Below are 20,105 nucleotides of genomic sequence, written 5' to 3'. Positions count from 1 at the left end.
CGCTATCTGGTCATTTTCAACAGATGACTTCATTCTCTTTTATCATCTTTCTGTACATTTAGGTTCCAAGTGAATAGTGAATAGGTTCCAAGTGGGCATATCATACACAGAGAGCAACAAAGTCTCCACAAGAGGTTAAAATACCAGTGAGGAGCAAACCTCCAAATGCTCCCTTTTGTTTGCTTACCTGTTGCTTATGGGTAAACTGTGAAGCAAAATGCTTCATCAGTGCACATGGTGAGGAATGGGGGCAACTTCCTAAAGGCCAGCTCTGTCCTCCTGATGGATGTAAAGTCTTCCTGATTGTTTGTCACCTTAGCAGAGTATCAATAATGATTTCTTTTTGGTTACAGAGCTTCTAAGGGAAGCAGGGAAGGCTAACATCAGCTGATTTCTGTTTCGGGAAAGGCCTAGTGGCTCAAACCAGCAGCATTTATGCATGTTCCAAAGCAACAGGAAGAATGTGTGTAACACCAATGTGTTTACCTTCATAAATAGCTCGTAAGCACTATATATATGTACATACATACATAAATGAACATATATGTATCTTAGAATATAACTACATGTAGTGTATCTTAAAAGCATGTAGGCCTTTTTTCTTCATATTTGCATTACGTACTTGGCTCAAATACATCAAATACATTCCCTGACCATCTCCAAGATGTTCTGCAGTGATGTCTCAGGTGTGCTCGTGGGACACACAGTACTACTCCGTCAGCAGCCAGGGTCTTGTCCCAGCACAGAGCCAGAGCTGGATCCCAAGCCTCTGTCTCTGTCTTCTGGCACAGCTGCCCCAGCCTATGCTGCTGCTCCAGGACTCCAAGAGTGATGTTTCCTATCAAGACCATAATGAAAATTCCTTTCTTCATTTTCACCAGAGGTACAGGGCAAAAGAAATATGTATCTGAGAATGCTTCCTGTTTCTAATTTCTGGTGAAACACCCTCTTATGTCTCCTTAAATTTCTATGGCATCTTCTTCTGCATACTCATCTTCACCTGCCACTGACAGTGGACTTTGTACGTTCCTCTCTGTAGTTTATTTAACCCACTGGGATTCCATGCTAGCCAAATTTTGCATTGAAAATTTTATTTCAGCAGTATTAACAGGGCATAATTACTGTGTATTTTAGCTCTGACATTATTTGTAATTGAAGGATTACTTTACTAATAAACCTAAATTTATTCAGCTGCATCCTTAGCCCACAAAATATGAGCTAAACTTAGTCCTTTTTTTTTTTTTTTTTTTTTCAGTGATATTATTGCATGGAACACATTCAATTTTCTTTCTTTTTCCTGCTCACATAGGGGGGGACAGATTGTATGATGCAGTACGCAAGATCTCTAAGGTATGGCCAGCTGACATTGTATAATAGCAAAGAGATGTTCTGACATCTGTAAGCAAACAAGATGTGTTCTTCCAGTGAGGTCAGACTGCCCCTCATTCTGTTCTTATTTTGAATTATTCCCACACGGGAAGATAAGCAGTGCTTCTCCAAGACCAGAAGGCATCAAATGCTTCTCCTCATGTTCAGACATTATGCCAGTGTGTCTTCTATCCATACATGGGTGCTGTAGAGGTGGGATGTAAAGACCCCACAGCACTTAAAAAGCATGTGGAGGTCCTATAGTCCTAACCATCTTCACATCTTTCCATATTCACTTCAGCTGAGGCACTGCTCACTTTATTTCTTAGAAGGGGAAGCCCAGAATATATTCACAGTATGAAACCATATTCTGAAAGACAGAAAGACCTGCAGGAAAACATTATTTTTAAGCTACCTAAACACCCGTGTTCAGTACACTGCAAATCATCCCTGATGATTTATATAAATGGGAACTCTGTCCATAGAGCCCCAAAGGACAATTTCATTCTAATTTTCTTCTTAGAATACTTTGTCAAGGGAAGTATATTTGAAAGATGATGCTTTTTTCCGTATCATAAAGATCTAGGTCAGGTCATATCACTGAGCATTACCTGGTAAGTGTAGCTTGCTACATTTTAGCACATTTCCCATCCCACAGCACTGATACAATCTCAAAATATGTCAGGATCAAATACAAATCACTAGAACTAACACAAGTGGATGCGTCATGAAAACCTGAAATCATCCATTTCTTAACGACATTTATTTCCTTCCAGATCACACCTGTTTTGTTTTAGGTGATCTGTTTGTCCAGATCACCTAAAGTTTTGTTTTAAGAACAAAAGACCACTTCTCAAGGCATATATCCAGTAATGCACAGTTTGGAATAAAGAAAAAATGTAGTCCAAATTTGTCTAGATAAGAAACTATCATATAATTTCCTTCTTCTTTCTTCCTTTCTATATTACAAATTGACTGGTGAGAAATAAAAGTATTGCTGAGTTTCCAAGTCCAGAAGTTTCTGGGCTTAGGTAATTACCACCAGGCTCTAATCTAAGACAGTGGACCTGTGGCTCAAAGCACATTCAGTTCCCAGCAATAATCAGTGGCACAGTCTCTATCCGTGAGGAACTAAATCAACATTAACAGTGAGTTTCATATCCCAATGTGCTAAGTGTGTACATTAGCATTGTAAAATGTGCAATCACCAGCTCCTTTCCCAGTGGCAGAGCTGCTACTTTCATTGCTATAAGGCTCCTGAAGTGAGGACAGAACTCTTAGGATGATTTGCATTTCTATACAGAAGCCAGAAGGACCTGAGAGCTGCAAATTCAGATTCATAAAGTCATATTGTTATGGGTACAAGACTGCATTAGCAGTAATATTTTCCTTGTAACTAACAAACATTATCAGGACAGCTGGCTTTCTTGTCTATGCTAGTGATAATCTTCCTAGCTGGCACTACACGTTTGTTCAAAATGATGGTTCCATATTCCTTAAGTTGTAAATCCCCACGTGAACCAATGATTGTTTTCCATTGTTTACATTTCAAGGTTGATTAATTGTCCTGGATTTTCCCTACAGGGTGCTGAGAGCTCTGACAATGTATGAGCCCCATGATTATACTGACGAATGGAACAGTGAAAATTCTCCCAAAGAATTTGCCTAGCATTGTTCCTCAACTGACACAAAGGCTGCTTTATGCAGTAACTCCTGTCTTAATGCCTGCTGAGGAAGATCCACAGTGCTCTGATCTTCGTATAACATTATCATGAGCAATGTGTAAGAGTTGTGAAGTTGATTGACTGGACTTTACTGGGGGAAAAAACACAGTCGTGCTATTTTTACCCAGCAAGTTTTTTCCCAGTCCCATGGCAATGAGGGGGAGGAGAAATGGAAGTCTTCAGCAGAAAAAATGGTGGAGGTAACAATAATAATTTCAGATGATAGTGTTTGAAAAATGAAAGCAAAGTTTTGTCTTAGCCATTTTCATTTGCTGCTCAGAAGTTGCTCAAGTTTTAATGTGTGTGAGCTTCCACATTGCAAAGACCTGCTCACTCCTTACATTCTAGCTTATTTAGAGATCATTTACAAAGCAAAAAACTTTTTTTAGGCAGAATATGTTAGCTTGTAAAGGTGTAGGGCTCATAAGTTCCATGCCTAATTCATGCTCTGTTGAATTTAGTATGTACACTCAGAACATGTAAATGCAAAGACATTCTTCCCATGCCTAGCCAAGAATTCATTACTCGCCCACAGATACATCGCAAAGCTCAGAGCTTTCAGAAATCTGAAGAAAAGTTTGGCATAGAAAAGTCTAGTAGTGACAGTATCGGAAAAAATAAACATGCTTATAGTTTCAGCTGAGTTCTGCAATAAAATGGAGCGTATATGCCCACCAGCACATCCTCCTGATTCCCTGTCAGTCAGAGAATCATTCTGCCTGAGCAATTTTTGGAGCAGTCAATTAGACTCAGTCAGATCTGAAACAGGGCTAGAAGTTGCCAAAATAATTATGATCCCACAGATTTTCTGATAATAGGAGTTTGGGTGGCAGACAGAGACCATAATTCATGTTATCTGAAAACAAGAGCAGTCCGGAAAAAATTTTTATATTTTGTTTGGCAGCAATCAGCATATATACATTGTCCAGACACCTAACAATGTAGCCCTTGATAAGAAACAGCATGTGCTGATTTTTGCAAAACACAGGGGGCCAGAAGACACATGTTTAGTCTTGAGAAAAGGAGGCGGAGGGGAGACCTCATAGCTCTCTACAACTACCTGAAAGAAGGCTGTAGGGAGGTGGGTGTTGGTCTCTTTTCACAGGTGACAAATGACAGAATGCAAAGAACTGGCTTCAGGTTGTGCCAGGGGAGGTTTAGATTGGATATCCAGAACAATTTCTTCATGGATGGAGTGGTTAGGCATTGGAATAGGCTACAAAGTGGCACTAAGGGACATGGTTTAGTGATGGGACTCCCTTGTGTTAGGTTGATGGTTGGACTTGATGATCTCAAGGGTCTTTTCCAACCTAAATGATTTTATGATTTTGTGAGGACATGTATGGTTACTGTAGAGTTGTTTGTTGGCTAAGGAAATAAAAGGAACAAATTAAAGGAAACTGAGTTAAGGTAAAAAAGAATAAAATGGAAAAAAAAAAATGTGATAGAACTGATACAATCTTGATAAAATTTCGATGTATCTTCACAAACATCTAAGTCAGTCTGGGTGTTACACACAGTTCAGTTGAAACCTACGCTATAACCTCAGCCTTGTTTCCTGAGGTTATTACCAGATGTACGAATACCCTGGATACAGCTAAAACCATATCCATAACCATCCCTAAGCTCATTTCCTCTACCTGGACTGCACAGTCTTCACCAGTCTCCTCTCTGACTTTGAACAGATAAGCAAACTTTGCTGTTCAGTACAGGAGAAACTGGATACATTTCAATTGCCTGAAACACAGAAGTCAGCTAAGTGATACACAGTGGCTACAGGTCTGAAAACATCAGAATGCCAAATCAAACACTGAGAAACTGGGGAAGACTTTGAGGATTCGGTTCATTTCTGTTTATTATTACACTTGCTTATGTGTAGACATGTAAATAAATGCAGGTCTTCTGAGGCATGGCAAATGTCAGATACACATTCATGGAGAGGTGTCCCACCAGCCCTTCTCTGTAACTTAAGGAAGGAAGCATTTTGTAAGATTAGAAACCTTCATTTCTAATTGCTGATGCCCTAAAATAAATAAATAAATACATAAATAAATAAATAGAAAGTAATTTCTACCTACATCTAAGCTACCATCACAGGCCTGCACTTGCAGATTAGCATGGTTCATAGGCACAGCAGCCCTGAAGTCAGGCTGCTGGCGGCACGTCAAGGCAATCTTTGGCAGTGCGGCATCTTGAGCCGAGACCTTGTGATTTAAGAGCGAAAAGCCACAGTTTAGGCTTCACACTTCACACATACAGTCAACTAATGACCATGAAACTGTTATTGCCATGGTTCATTATGTTATGTCAAAGGGGACAATGACTGTTTTCCCAACAAAATGCACTTAATTTAGTGAAACTAAACTGGTATCAATTACAATCCAGAAGGGTTCAATGGAGATGAATATCTCTAAAATCCTGCAGGGTTGTTGTTTTTTATTGCTACTTTGTGCATGTTTTGACAGTAATCACTGAACTCTTTGAAGTTTCCAGAGGTTCCCATGGTGCTGTTATGAGAAGTTTTGGCAGATTCTGCAGTCCTCAGATGAACAACAGGAGGATTTATGCAACAGCAAGTATTGGATTTGTTCTTGTACTTCACACATCAGAGCTTCAGGCCTATGTATTTTTCTCCTATCTTAAAATGAAATCTAAAATGTAAGAGCGAATGGACACTAAAAACCTGAAATCTAATCTATTTTAAAAATAGCTCCTTCCTTATAAGAGCTTTTTGTGTTTTTAGAGAAGACTTCACTTACTATTTTGTTTCAGCTTACTTTAAGAAATGCCAGCACAGAGAAAGCTAGCTATACTTTGCTGTCCTGTGAATAAACAAACAAACAAGACATTTCTACTACGTTAATGATATATTTTACATATACTTGTGGAAGGAAAATTTAAAACTCACTTCTGCAGAGAACTGTTTATATATGTTACTTGTCCTGAACAGGAAAGCAAGTAGTTCAGATACTTCAGGGAGATTATTGAGCATGTGTAAAATAAAGCATCCGCACAAATCTGGATTGTATTTCAGACACCTGTATACAGCACCATCTCTTTGAGGCACACTTTCAACACAAATTCAAACTGCTATTCAGACTCTCTGTCCTTTGTAATTACCTGACTTGAAATTCCTGGAGCCTGGTTGCTCCTCCACAAAGGTCCCCAAGCACCTGAGTTGCCATGAATACTCAGTGGGATCTCAGCCTGAATATCCAGACTTGGTGTTTCCAGAGTCATAGAGAGAGATGTCTAAACTCTCTTTACATCTCCTGACTGACACTCATTGACTTTGCTAGGCATTGGCTATTATGAATTGTGTTCAAAATCACCAGTGGTGGTACCTAAATTTACTGCGTACAGTGGGCAATGACTGAAGTGATCAATCACCCAGGAAGTCAGGAGCTTCAACTCTAAATCCTACTCAGCCATGGGGAGGTTTCAAACATTGCCCAGGTCAGCATCTAACCCACCAACTTGAACACAAGGCTGAGACAGAAAAGTCCCCTCCTAGGGAAACCAGGCTACTGTGTGGATTACAGCAGAAGGAGAAAGGGAGTGTGACAAAGAGCTGCCAGGGAAGAAACTATTTGGATGGCAGCTCGGAGGTTCCAGTTCCAGCTCTTGGACTGCTTATGGATTTTTCATTACGAGCTTCACTGAAGGAAATACAAAAACACTTTTGGAGTATGTGTGGGTCCAGACTCCTGAACAGATGGGAATGGGACTGCCCAGTCACATGTCCCAACCTCATTCAGATAGACTCCTTACCTAGCTTCTCCCAGGTCTAGGCGAAAAAAATGGAGTACAGCACTGCCCTATAAAAGTACCTGGCCTTCTCCTTCTAGCCAAGGACAGCAATATGTATCTCATTTAGGAGTGCTGAACCACTCCATAAATATTCTAGCTGACTGTATAAAGGCACTTCAGTAACTCTGTAGGCTCATCTAAGTCCCCCTGCAAGGCTAAACATATTACCTTTTAATGTAGATAAGCCATCTAAAAAAAATTGTTCTGGCTATATAGCCTTCCACCATTTTAAAGATATTAATACCAGTGACAAGAATATTGGCTATAGAAATGCAGATGAACTTCAAAAAGACTTGAAGGTATTTTTAAAATTATGTCATTCTGATTACTGGACAAGAAACAGTTGACAAAGCCACCAAAGACATGTAATACAGCCAGGAAAAATGTAAACATACAGCAGAGATCTGAGGTATGAATTCAGGGTAGGCTAAACCATTATATAAAAAAAAAAAAAATTACCTCCCTGATTTCACCTAATTATCTGGATTCTGCTGTAAGCCTCCTTTATTAACTGTTATACTTCCATCTCAGTTAATTGACATTGTCATGACCAAAGGCTCACTGCCCAATGCCACTGACTTCTGTACAGAAAGCAGCTGTATGGCTGTCCATTAATTTTGGTCTTTGAGGCTGAGCTGATTGAAATCAATGATGGAAAATAGCAATTTACAGAAGAAATGACCTAATGACTTTGTCACCTCTGCATTTTATTTTACCAGTGTAGCAAAGTTCCAACACTGCCATCACTCATGATTGTAGCCAAGGGATCAACTTTCTGCACTGCCCTAGCAAAATGAGATTCTTCAGAGGAATCTGCTCCTAGAAAAAGCTCTCCTGTCAGTCCCTGAGCTTATCACACCAGACAGCAGGCTCAGGTAAAGGCACCGTGGGGCTTCTCCAGAGCTCTGTTCTGGGAGAGCATTCTTCAGAAAAGACAAGGTCTGGTCTAAAGCAGCTGGAACGCCTCAGTCATGTCTGTGTTATCATCAGGGACAAGGTAATGGTCAGGAATGAAGGAAAAAACACACAGTGAAGAGAGAAGGAGGAAAAAAAATGTGGACCAAGCATACCAATGAAACCATCTGTAGCAGCGTCTGCTGCTGTCATCAGACCCCACAGCTTTACTGGACCCCAAAACAAACACCAAGACCCAGAGAGGCTATGAAGGGGATCCACTTCTCTGACTGGACTGTTGTAAGCACTACATTTTCCATGTTAGATACAAAATTCTGAAATTAAAAAACACACTGTAACTGCTTCTATTTGGCCAAAACCAAATCCATGATTTTAGAAAACAAAACATTATGTTACTTCTCTGGATGTCCTCTGAAAGGGCAAGAACTAAGGCCAGAACATTGCTAGAAAATCAGTAGTCCCATCTGAAGATTCTACAGTTAAAAATCTTTCCCATTCTTTTGAAATCCCTGATATTATAAGTACTTGGAAATTGTTTTTTTTTTTTTTTGCTTGTTTTTTTTTTTTTTTTTTTTTATGTAATTGAGCCTTTTGCTTCTTCTCTCTATCTATAGGTCCTCTGTTCACCTCCTAATTAATGAAATAATGACAACCAATTATATTTGCATCTAGCACAAAGCGTATCGGTGAAGGTTGTTATACCCACTTAACCTTCCTTTCTCACTTGTTAACACAACGTTGGAATCTTAACTTTTCCTGCCTTTCTGTCTCACTGCTGCCTGGTGCGCTCATCAGCAAAGTTATTTCACTTCAACATTTTAATTAAGTGGCAGTCGAAAACTATGACCTGAAACGTCTACATAACTTATGTCTCACGGAATGCTTCTTGCAAGTGAAGTCTACAAAAGACTTCAAATGCCTCAGGATTCTGTGGGCGATAAGTAATTTAGAAAAAATAGTATATAGTTCCTGAAAACTTGGGGACCCTGTGAAGTTCTGTCATGGAGTCAGACCAAGTTGCCTAAAGTGAGGAGTCTAAATCCATGTTTTATCGCTGATTTGAGTTATCTGATCACTAAGCCAGAGCCCTACAAGCACAAGAGCCTCAGAAAAGGAGAGGAAGGCCCTGTTCACTTTCTTCTGTTCACGTCCATTAGCACTGTAGTGGTTTTGCCAAAGAAAATTTGAATTTGGCCCTGTAGTAAGGGCAGAGGTTTCTGACATCCTCTGTGGAACAAAAAAAAAGTTTGTTTGTTTTCTCTGGATTCAAGCAAAGTTCTGTTGGCCACTGTAGCTAACTTCACCAGGCAGAACAAGCTGACTTTTTACCAAGTCCCATAATAGTTACTTGAACTGAAAAAAAGCCCTTGTTGCCAGATACTCAGTTCATTTCTAATTTTAAAAATAGAATATCTGTAAAAAATAAAAACAATAAGGGAACAAAGAAAGAAAATTTCTTGTATTCTAATTGTTTCTGTGTAGTGGAATTAAGTAGGAATTTTCTGACAAAACATTTTTTCATGGGGAAGTAACAAAGCATCAAACCCAAGTGGTTCACAGAAACATTTTGGTTTTGACATATTTTTCCCAAAACAGAAAGAGGGTTCTGACAATTGAGAAGCCATCTCGCTGAGCAGCCTGGCTTCCACGTGTGTGGCTGTGAGATGTCTCCACTGCACAGGCTACCCCACGACAGGTAACTGGTCACCCCAAAGCAAACCCCCTTTTTAGGTCCAGCAAGTGAAGTCCGTGGTGCACCTGGAAGTGTACAGAATCCCTGACAGTTCAGACATTGCTGCTTCGTGTTGCTTGGAAGAATGAGGAGAAAAAAGTGTTCCTGCAGACAAATTTGTATATTATCTATGGAAACTTTTGGAGTCTCATGCAAATGGCATCTCCTGTATAACAGAAATCCTGAGCCTGATCTAGCTCCAGCAGGTCACCTGCTTCCCCGAACTCCTTCAAACACTTTTATTGCGTGCTGCCCTCTGGAAATGTAACCGAGCACTAAAGCCATGTCCTGGGACAGTTCCAGAGCTCAAGTGTCTGGTGGGCCAATAACCAATTTCCAGCTAACTCCTTTCTTAATAAAGTTGAGCATTTGTTTTGTAAACAGTTCTGCTAAGAAACACATTTTCATTGTACAATTTAGTCTGTAATTCTGAATTATCCTACAGTCCTGATTTATTGTTAATGGGCAGATAAAATTATGAGCACGTTTGAATTTACAAAAGCTCAGATAAAGAGGAATACTCATTATTCCTGGTCAGAAGCTGATATTCTGCTGCAGTCAGGAAGAGATTTGCCCCCTAATATCCACCTCCTCACAGCTGGTTATCTGATCTCCATGATTTTGGCATAAGATCAGAACCTTGGGCCAGGGCCCACGAGGCATCACATGGAAGAAAAAAAAAAAAAAAGAAGGCATGCAGAATAGAAAGGAAGAGCGAGGAAGAATATATTCTTGCAGAAAACAAGTCCTTCCTCTGCTACATGAGGCATTATTATGCCATGACAGAGGTGGACTGGTGGGCCTGATGCTGTGGTCCAGTAAGACAGATCCCATGCCCCTGCCTGCAGGAGGCTCTCAGAGAATCCAGTATGAGATAAAGGTTTCTACACAATGCTTTGCTAAGAGCATCTTTCTTCTAAAAAAATCACAGGAATCAGTCAAGTATGAGGTTTTAGTTTTTCCAGTTACAGAATTTGGGCCTGGCTCCAGTCAATAGGTAGGATAAAAGTCAAAATAAGATGGGGGAGAAAAAAAGGAATGTATTTGGTGATGAAACTCCATTCAAGATGAAAGAAACTGATGTGATTTTAATATTTCAGATGAGACTCTCCTTCTGTGGATACTTACAGCTTTCCTGTAAATTCACAGCCCCTCACATTTATTCCTTCCTTCCACAGCTATTTCAGCTTACAGCTGGGTCACCCACTCTTCCTAGCACTGCAGCAAGGCACACGCCAGCCCCTGAGCAGCACAGCGCCCAGCTGCAGCCAGCTGCACCAGCATCGCAGCCAGCACCAGCAGCAGGACTCAGCTCAGAAGTCTCAGAGTGGCTCTTATTCTTACCCAAATTTCTTGCTTTTCCTTTCCTCTATGCCGATCAAGTGTTGATTCTATGTCAACACTAAGATATCTCAAACTAATACTTAAACGTTTCACACTTTTTGTTTGTTACTCATTATATCAAGAGCTGACATGATTTTGTCAGGACTGTAAATGCTTGCCAGTGCTCCCACTTTTATCTGCCAGGAAGGCAATTCTAGGTAGGAGCCTGTTGTATCTCACAGCTCTAGCAGCAAATAAACACATCAGAAACTGAGCTGATATTTTTGTATGCTCCAGAGATGTTCATTTTCATGCTAGATTTGGGCTACTCCCTACTACTTCCTTCTTGTGTAACATGTTCTGTCATGGAAAAAATGATCTGTTTGCAATTGGAAATGCTGCTGATATAATGCATTGCTCTAAGAAAAACAAAACAAAACAAAAAACAAAACAAAACAAAACAAAAAACAAACAAACAACAACAACAAAAAAAAACCACCATAGATCAAAAAAGCTATTTTAAGCTATTTATTCTAGCCAGTATTTGATTTACTCTAGTATGGACAGAGGGGCCAGTTACATCCTAGAGAGTCAGAGAGCTTGCTCCACCCTGGGTACTTTCTCCTGAGCAGCTGGAGTGGGGGGTGACTGGCAGCAGGATCACCCCAGGGATCCCACTCAATCAGAACAGCTTTGAATTCCAGCTATGACAGCACAAGAGACTTGGAGAAAAAATGCCCCCAACGTGTGCAGGCTTGGTGACAGTTAACGCACTTGCTCTGCCCTCTCCTCAGTCAACTTTGGTGATTTCTAAAATATCAGCCTCACTGTCTCAGACCTCCTTATCCTGCAGAACTTCCTGCCACCAGTGGCACTGGGCACAGCCATAGCTACATGTATGTGATCTAAATCTCTGCAGCAAGAATTGTGCACAAATCCATGTAACTTTTAAAATACTTAGGAAGGCTCCCGGTGTACTGGGAAACTACCAGAGGTTCGGAACAGGACTGCCAGGCTGAAGCTGAGGAAGACGGAGGTTACGTATAAAGGACGAGATCATTTTTACTCTATTTAGGTTTCTGGTTCATGTTAGTTCCTTGTTCAGGGAATTCTTCAAACGGTCACTTGACAGATCCCATCCCCGTTGATAACTATATGTGAAGTTTGAATGTCTGTGCTCAGTAATGAGATTAGGAGCACATCTCATTTTAGGATGAGGCTAAACAAACTTTAAGCCCTTGCCCCATGTGAAAGAAAACACTAACTGTAGCTACTCCAAGTGACTATATTTTCTACGTATGTTCTCAGTGCTTCCCACTGAAGTGGTGCAAAGAAAAACAGGCATTCCATGTGTGGAAGAAATGGATAGACAAAAACCAAACAGATCCTTTCATTATGTTAAAGGTCTTTCCTTTTCAGGAGCTACAGACATGCCAGTTATCAGTTGTAGGAGGAAGCACCAGTGTTATGCAGTAATTGTCAAGTACAAACAACAAGATCTATTTTAGGGCTCATTATAGCAGACAGTCCAGGAACATGCAAGCCAAAAGATTTTGGAGCATAGCTCCATTGTTAAAAAGACAGATGTCAATATTAAGCATGCTCTTTAGCCAGACTTGTGTCTTCAGAACATCTGTAATATCTGCAAATGAGGGACAGGGCATTTGGTATGGGTAATATTCAGTGCCACCAGAAGACAGCTGGATAACTGTGTTTGAGCAAGGGGAATGGAGTACCCATGCTGCTGCTGAAGCTCAGCTGGTGACTCTAAGTCCATGATCCTCACCTGCTTACCCACTGGCCCTCCACAGTGAGCCCCTTTTTCTCTGCAACTGCCATGATCACTTCCCCTGGCAGCCCTCTCCTCACATCTGCTGCTCACTCCCCATGTATCTGCTTTAAGCAGTGTCAATACCCAGCTGACTGCAGATCTTCCCTAGAGCAGATTAAAAGTAGGATTTCCATCTTCTTTTCTGATGCAGTCATTTGGGTTAATGACCCTCAGAATTAATGACAAAGAACTTTAGGAAGAGAAAATACATAAACTAGCACTAATGAATGGTATTTATTTATTTTTTTTTATTCAATGGGGGCAAAATTTGATTTTTAAAGTGCAAGTCTGTTCTGAGACATGACTGTAAAATCACCTAGTAAACAGAGCATATCTGTTTTCTGTGTATTTTGAGTCATGCCAATGTTTTCTTTAGGGTGAAAAGGCTTTGCAGGCAGCTTCTGTAAAACGTTGAATTTAGTCCCTTGAACACTGGTAAGATAAAAACGAATCTTAAAATCATCTGCCCTTCAGTGTAACAGCCTCTCCAAGATATGACATAGGCTTGTAGACTAAATAAAATGCTTTTCCAAAAACCAGTATTTTGTCCTTGATGTGAGTAGACAAACACTTTACAAACTGTATAGAAGTAACACTGCAAAAGACAGCTTTTAAACTGATTGCAGACTCACCTACCTTGTTATTTACATGATCAACTCTAAACACATCAGGAAAACAGTTCCAAAGTTTTTGCAGTAAAACCTCATCCCGCTAATTTGCTTTTTCCAGTACTCCCCTGCATCTGCTCTCTAAGCGGGAGATAATTCTTTCTGGGGAAGCATCAGAGAAAAACTACTGCTAACAGAAGCATTTCTCATATCAAAGGACAATTTGCAAAGCGGTAATCCATCCCCTGCTGCATAAATTACAAAGCATTTACTATCTAGTTTTGACAAAATTGTTACATGCCACCTTCTATTCCTCTGCTCCTTTGGATTCCAAAGAAAGAAATTGAAATGAACAAACGTAGGGAGCCTTGAATCTGTCATTAATGGGACCAAAATCTGACCCTCAGAGTAAATGTTTTATTCATCCATTTATACCTAAAATACTACTAACTCCTGAAAAAAAAAAATCCTTCCAAAATGATTTTTTTAGATTGTGTAGTGGTGTCTTGTCATGGCACTGAACGATAGCAATTCTGTCATGAAACAAGTTTGTGACAGAATATATTGCAAATTAAAAAAAACACATGGGGGATGAGGCAACAGAACAGCATGTCGGTTGTAAATGTGGGGAGAATTCCTTTTACGTCCCTGTTCTGAAAGCATCCATCCCCACTGAAATATGGGCAAGACTGAATTCTTACAGGGGGTACCAGGGCAGTTTTAATAATATGGGGATTTGGCTTACAGCTCATCTGGAATGCAGTGTCTCTAACAGCACAATGATGTTCACACTTGTGTTGAAATGGCATCTTAGAGGCAGGAACAGCCAACATTACTAACTGAAGCACACAGGACAGTCTTAAGAACTTTCTCATCATTCTACAAACCGGGTTTGTTGCCGCTTACCCTGTGAAACAGGAATACTACAGCCACAGGTGGGTGATGCAGACTCTGGTTCTCTGGACAGATGAAAATTCCTACTTAAAGCATTATACATAAAAGATGAAAGGAGGAAGGGCAGCCTGTATAACAAAATTAACTCGTGCTTACAAAAAGAGAGAAATTTGCCATTACAGAATATAACTTTTCTGACAACAAACAGCACCACAGTGCCACTGCAGAGCATATAGAGAATGGAAAAGAGATGGGATGTAGAGAGAACAACAAAAGGAGGGAATAAAAAAAAAAAAAAAAAGAAAAAGAAAAAAAAAAAGTTTCATTTAAAAAGAAGGTTCTGTCCCAACAGCACTACCCCATTTATATTTTGGTAGAAATAACTTCATAAAACAATCAGTTTCTGCTTCTGACTGAATTTCAACATCTTGTTATTTTCAAAGCATCTCTTGGAACACAACCATTTTGCTCCAACCAGCTTTAAGATGTTTAAGTTTGACTATGTTATTAACTGGATGTGTGTGCTTAAGAGCACAGAATTCATTATCATGGGAAGCAGCAAAGCTCAGCTGTGTGTATAGGCTACATATACGTTGCTGACATGAATAAGAGAATCACAAGTACAGATGCACACAAGGAACAGTCTTTTTTAGTAAGAGTGCTGCACAGCTGTTGCTGTGAAGTTCTGACTACTGCAAAAGAAGTGTTGAAAAAGTATAAAATGGATGCAAATACATGCTTAAAATAGAAAACTTTTTTTAGTTTACTTTGGTACATTTGTATTCAATGTTTTATCACCTCTTACTACTTTTTTGCTTTTTTTTTTTTTACAATGTTCTAAAAGTGAAGCAATAAGTACTTCCCATTTCCTTTTCTTCCTAATGACTGAGGACTATCAGATTTTCAAAAGAATAGCTTTCTACTAAAAAGTGTCACACTTAAAATGCTCACCACTTCCCCTGTGTAGATAGAAACACATTAAGAGTCTTATTAACATTCTTATTGTGAGAACAAAACCACCTCAAACGCAGAATTGGTTTGAGGTTGCAAGAAGCCTGGGCTATATTTACAATCAACACCATCTTCTGGTATATTGATTTTCACAAGTCAAGAAAACTGAAATGCTTCTGCAAGCTATAGCCCTCCAACAGGGATGGCACTGTGAATTCAGTAGAACCCTTAAGCCACATCAATGCTTTAAAAAAAAAAATCCCTACTTTATAATCCTATTTTTTCCCCGGCAATCTAAGATATATAATAATATTTCAAAGAAGACTGTGCAGGGATGATTTTTTTTCCCAGTTTTAACATTGAAACAATTTTATTTTCAAGTATTTTATGCTGCTTTGAAAAGGCTTTAAAGTATTAACTGTTCATGCATCAACTATCTGAATAAATGCTTCAGTTTATCAGCAGAAATAATTTCACTGTAGTAGGCAGAACTATTCGTATGAGTAATGATAAACAGTCATCAAAGCCTTTATTTGCAGTATTTTATAACTTGACTAAACTATTCTAAAATTCGTTGAGTCAGCTAATATTGGAATTAGAGTTTGCAAGCCTCCTCCCCAGCATTCATTTATTTACAAATTTCCAATAGCAAAATATGTATATGCTTCTTTATATAAGTGGTCTGATCCAAGTTAAAGGAACTATTTTCTATTAATAGCTATTATATAAAACATTATTTGAACTGACCACTTTTAATCACTTATTTCAAGTCAATACTGTCTCACTATTAGGTATACATGGTCCTGCCCTACTCTTAGCACTCATCCATTGCACAAATTAAGACAGCACCCATAACCAGCAAGTAGTTGGTTTAAATTGGTGTTTTTCTTTTCTCCATCCAACTTATCCCACTTCATAGCATGTCTAATGTTCTCAGCTCTGATTAGGCTTTTACTTTCAATTAAAAAAGTAATTTTCTCTCCAGGAAATAGGAAAACACAGTATCGCATGTGTCACCACTCCAGTCAGAAAGCTCTCGTTTGCTGTGTGCTCCAACATGCAGAATTAATCTCCAGCTCAGCCTGCAGCACACTCCTCGGGAAACTTCTGGCTTAGAAAATTATGCAGATTTACTCCTTGTTTTGATACCTATTTTTTTCATGTCACCATATAATGAGCAATTTAATAAGGGCTCACCATTACACTGGAAAGTGTTTTGCACAAAGCCAAAACCTCAGGTCTTTCAGAGAAGCATCCCTTCTCAGTCAGGCAAGTGGACTACATAACCCAGGGAGATTTTCTTATTCTTTGCAAATGTGCTGAACTCTTTGGAGTACCTCAAGGTATTAAACATGTTCAGATCCATGGTTTGATGTTCCCATATGCTGTGAGTGAAGTTGTCCATCTCTCCTTGCATTCATACCTGCAGGTTTTATTGTATTTGGTCTGGATGAACACATGGAGAAGAGTTTTTGAACAACAAGGTAGGCAGCCTCGAGAGAACCACCCATTACACAGCAGTCAGTACCTGTAACAGATACTGCCGGCAGCAGTTCAGATGAGTTCCTCCATGTCAAAAATCACATTTCCCTGAGGCATAGCTTTAGTACTTAGGAAATTTTGTTCTGCAGATTTAAATCCTTTGCTTTTGTCTTGCAGAATTCATGCTCCACAGCATTATCCAGTGTCCCCTTCAAGGAGTTTGCTAGTTAGGCTCTTCATAAGGAGAATATTGCCATCAAAAACATCCAGGTGAGTTCAGAAGCAAATTACAAATATTTTAAACTTCTAGGATCTGATCCAGTTACAAACTCATGTAGGGCCCAAAGTTTTGCATCATTTAAAGAGGATATAGTTTTAGCTTTCCCAAATGTCTCAATCCTCTCCTCTCCTCTCCTCTCCTCTCCTCTCCTCTCCTCTCCTCTCCTCTCCAGCATTTACCCAAAACCACTCAAAACCAAACACTCAGCTGTGGCCCCAGCCATGCCCCACCCCTATGTGAAGGCGAGGTCTGGGTGTGCACAGCCACCCTTCCTCCTTTTCCTTCCCTCCTCTGGTTTCTGCAGGGAAGCACTGCAAGTGAACAGTGGTGTGTTTTGCAAGGTCTCCCTTTAGAACAAGTGGGAGATGCAAGGAGCAGTGGAGGGCACAGAGGGAGATACCCACTGCTCAGTTTAGGTATCATTTCATTGCTTTAATTCTCCAGCTGTTGAATAAGAACAATCGTACTTTCCTCATGCTCTTTGTCTCTAAGTCATAGGGATATATATAACACTACAGAAGGAGGTACACTTAATTACAGCTGACAGAAGAGCATCTTCCAGCAAAGTACTTAGCTCCTTACAGGACCAAGTTCTTCAAAGTAAAGATCTGTTTATATTAAGCTGTGGCTTTGATTAATCTCATTTCATCCATTTTTCTCTTTTCACTCTAACAGCAGTAAAGATATTGTTGTATCTGATTTCACTGCTTTAATTAAGTGCTTCTCAGTGCATGATCAGTTCTATTTTAGGCTGTTTTAAAGTTTATTTAATTTGAGATATATACTAAGTAGGGTAACACAATTGCACTTGTCAAAGCCTGTTTCGTTCTAATATTAAAATCCTGCTTTCATTTCCTGAGGGTTTAACAAATTTTTTTTTAAATCTATATTTTCCCTGTAAATTTGTCACAAAATGCTTCTTATCTGCATCCTAAAAATACAAGGGAAAACTGCTGAAGAACAAACTTTTATATGCAGGGTGCTAAACACATAATCTTTTTGGAGGCTAATGGGGATAAGGAATATACTATGACAGAACCTGGGAAAAAAAAAAAAAAAAAAAAGCTCTGGCAGGAGCATAAAAAGGTCATATTGTCCATTCACTGCCCAGTGACAGAATTAAAGTTTCTAGTGTCATTCTTGGGATGACACCAGGGATGTCTGGTTAACCTGCTTTCAAGGACTACAGTGCTGGATTCTCTATGGCAGTCCCAGAGAGACTGCACAACTGGTTCACTTTATAGTCAGTGTTAGGAGACTTTCTTGTGTGTAACCTGAACTGGCAGTGTTGTAATTTAAGCCCCATTAACTTTTTTTCCTAGCTGCTGTGCACTTAGAGAACAGAGTATTAAATCCATCTTGCATCAGATTTTCACATATTGTTTTCTTCCACACAAATTCTCTTCTCTCGGCTATTCAAATTCCTTGATTTCTTCCAGTTTTGGCATAAGTTCTGTTTTCTAGATGCCTGGTCATACCAAGTGCTTCCTTCTAGACCCTATTTCTGGAAGTGCAGCAGCCAAACATGAAAACTGTTTTCTGGATAATGCTTCCCAGAAAAGAATATAGTGGAAACATAACACTGCAAGCTTCTTCATACATTTCAATGGGATTTATTTTTCCACTGGCATAGCAGCAATTCTGGACTGCAGGAAGGCCCCTGCAGAGCCCCATTTGATACATGCTTCTATTCTTACAGGGATCCAGTGAAAACTGTTCAAAGAATACCGTGTCCAACTGGGCCCTACCCTATTTCATCGTGGCCACATGACCATTTCCTGTATGCTTCCTTCTGATTGAAATATAGTTTGAAATCTATAACTAACGGAAAATTTAAACATGCTGGTCTTTCACTACAGCTCTTGTCCTCTTTCTACATGTGGATTATTTGAGCCAGCATCATGAGTAACTTTTGTCAGAGCGACTGCTAGCCTGCCTTAACCTAATTTTTCTTTAGTTTTGGTTCCTCTGAGATTGTTTGCTGCAAGTCCCTGAGTTATTAAAACTTTTGCTCTTGAAATCCCCTGGTTTTCTCTTTCTCCTTCTCCTCTAAAGATTAATGAACTCTGCCACTTTGTGGTCACAGAAGCTGCCTTCTACATTTACACCACAGCAAAGTTAGAGACAAATTGAGAGGGTTTCCTCTTAAATTGCATTTATGTTTGAAAAATTTATAGGAGAATTTGTGCTAATCTCCCAGCATATAAACTTGTAAATAGAAAAAATAAATCCTCCATTATGATCAAGCTCTATGCCCTGGACAAAAAGCCTCATCCCAACCTTCCTGAAAGAGAATTGCTGATATAATTATTGCATCTGTGGATTTCAGAGTGCTCTTAAATATTTACTGATCTATTTTAATGGAGAGGAAACCTGTGGCAGAGAAATTAACAGTCAGTGTCTTGATTCTGCTGCTTTCTGGGTGCCCATCGTCAGATTGCTAGGGTGGGATTTATTTCACCTAATTTTCAATGCTGTTAGTATCATTATCAACTTTTGCATTTGGAACCTCAGCTTTTTTTTCTGGTCAGGGAAGAGAAACAGACATATTAGGACACATTAATTCATCTGACCTACATAAGATATATACTGAAAAGTTGGATGACTTGCAGATCACTTGAAAACTCTGACACTAAGAGAAATAATAAAATGTACACAGTAGAAGTCACCTGGCCTTTTCCTAATCTTGTGGGTTACTCTTGTGTGGTTTAACCTTTTGTTTTAACCTCTGTCCAAGAGCAAATGTGCTAGGCTACCACTCCTGTGTTTTTTTAGATCTTGTTTTCAAATGTCACAAAAAAGAAATTCCAGATTCATTTAATTTCATACTTCTTTCCTATTGCATGGTTTGCTTAACTTAAAAATTTCTGCTTTGTTCTGCGTATAGACTGATGGTCGTTCTGTCGTGGTAACCACCATTCTCCTTTTCCTATTTCTTTTTACATCTTTGCTTTATACGGATCTGTTGTATATTCATCAGTAACTATTACAGTGAACCAATCACTAACTTGGGCAAATAGGTCCTTCAGAGGTGGGGAATGTACTAGTTACACAAACAGATGCAGTTCTAGAAACAAATAAAAGTTAAGTAAATTGAGGACTACTTGGTAATCTCTGTAAAGCAAATGAACTACCTCAGTTTACCTGCATCTTCCCTAAGCTTTAGCCTAAGATCTCGGTATTGGCA

At 39.4% G+C, this 20,105-nt stretch overlaps 1 protein-coding gene across 1 annotated transcript in view; it reads right to left on the bottom strand.

Moving 5' to 3' along the window:
• KCNK13 (potassium two pore domain channel subfamily K member 13) overlaps positions 1-20,105 on the bottom strand; it is a gene marked incomplete at both ends in the record, with an annotated part of 62,121 nt that overhangs the window by 34,665 nt on the left and 7,351 nt on the right. The gene's annotated exons all lie outside the window — the stretch shown is intronic.

The sequence above is a fragment of the Netta rufina genome (assembly GCF_964035555.1).
Source record: "Netta rufina genome assembly, chromosome: 5".
In the NCBI taxonomy this organism is placed as follows: domain Eukaryota; kingdom Metazoa; phylum Chordata; class Aves; order Anseriformes; family Anatidae; genus Netta; species Netta rufina.
The sequence above is the reverse complement of the archived record's forward strand: the minus strand, read 5'-3'. Positions and strand labels throughout refer to the sequence as shown.